This window comes from Saccoglossus kowalevskii, chromosome 16 (assembly GCF_978046115.1).
Source record: "Saccoglossus kowalevskii chromosome 16, keSacKowa6.1, whole genome shotgun sequence".
Lineage (NCBI taxonomy): Eukaryota > Metazoa > Hemichordata > Enteropneusta > Harrimaniidae > Saccoglossus > Saccoglossus kowalevskii.
The window spans coordinates 22,437,029-22,438,764 of record NC_140656.1 but is presented as its reverse complement, the minus strand read 5'-3'; positions in this window follow the sequence as shown (position 1 = coordinate 22,438,764).

Here is a 1,736-nt window from a genome sequence, read left to right as displayed (position 1 = left end):
GCTTTAACTGGGTATTTTTTTTTGTGATTGGAAGGCATCGAAGAAGTCGTCGATTTATTGACATAAACATGTCAGAAGTGTGGATCCAGCAGATGATGCTTGATTATGATGATTGTTTAACTTGATTGACATCTTGTCAAACGAGTACTTTAACATATTGAGAAATATTGCTCTGGAACAGCATTAATTATAACAAAATTGCCACCAGTTGGCTGTTTTGAATACATATATATTTCTATAACATGATGTATAATGAATATATAAAATTTGAACATAATCAGTCAAAGCATTTCAGAGATATGGCACTAGACGTGCATTCATTAAAACAAAATGGCCGCCAGTCAGCCATTTTAATTCGATCTGAAAAATAAAATGACGTGATCAAGGTCCCATAATGCCCAATGTTTGTACCAAGTTTAAAAAAATCCATCGATAAATGCTTGATTCTGATGATTTTTTTAGCACAGAATTGCCACCATTCGGCCATCTTGAATCAGATCGTGAAACAAATTGATGTGCATATGTATAATATGTGTGATGTACGTGTGAAGCTTAATTGTGATTGGTTCAGGCATGTCTAAGATACAGGTCTGGAACCATGCACGGACGCACAATCCATAAGGCCAAACAAAAATTGTTTTGTTGCCCTCGGCGACCGTCCGAAAAATATGAAGTAGCGGGTCGCGTTTTTTTTTTTTTTTTTTTTTTTTTTTTCTTATCTTTTAATTTTTTTATTTTTAATAGGCCCAAATACTGAAAACTCACCATTTTAAGCAGTAAAAAAGTGTCTACTTTAAAAATTAACAATCCCGGACCGTTGTTTGATCCCCAGGGTCCCCGGGGGGATAAGTGGCGACTTTGAACCTCGAGTTGATCTGTATTTAAATACAAAAGACTGAAAGAAACACTTTTATTTTTGTGTTTAATATCTAGCATGCGTTTGATTGATTCTCATATACCTCGGCTATTCACGATACCCTTAGTTTTCATGAGTTTAAAAAAAAAATCGACCCAATAATCCAATTTTTCAGTTTTCCGACTTGAGAGCAACAAACGTTTTTTTGGGCCTAAGTCCCCGTTTTCGGGCTGCGTCCGAGCGGGAACCAATAATGAAACAACAATCTGGTTTTCTACACTTATCTGATTGACAAATCATGGAGATCATACAACTAATATAAATGTCTCCATTCTGTTCACTTATTTCTACGTTTAACAAATGTTTTATTTTAGGAAAATAACAACAGCAACGAGGATAGACGTTTCACAGCAGTCCAGGGCGCCACCTACGCCAAATTGTCAGGCTAATGAATTACCGTATTCGCCTAAAGTATATCTAAGCTTTCAGATGATGTATAGGTTATGATAGTAACTTTTAGATGTCTGAATCACAGTTTTTTAGCACGTTTTACCCTTGTTGCTACTTTAAATTGAAATATATTAAATGTTAATACAAATGTTAATTTTCCTATTTTAATCAACTTGTGTGATATGACACCGAATAAGAGCTATATGTATTACAAGAAACACCCAGTTAAGTTGAATTATGATAATGGACTGGTCATTTTCTTTTGCCGGAGGTGCCGGGAATCTGATTTCGCAAAAGCATGAAAAGACTTTGCCCCCACCCCCTCAAAGCAAAAAACCAAACTCCCTCACATTATCTGAAAATACAGTAACCCCCCCCCAAACTCCCTCACATTATCTGAAAATACAGTAAACCCCACCCCCCAAAAAAA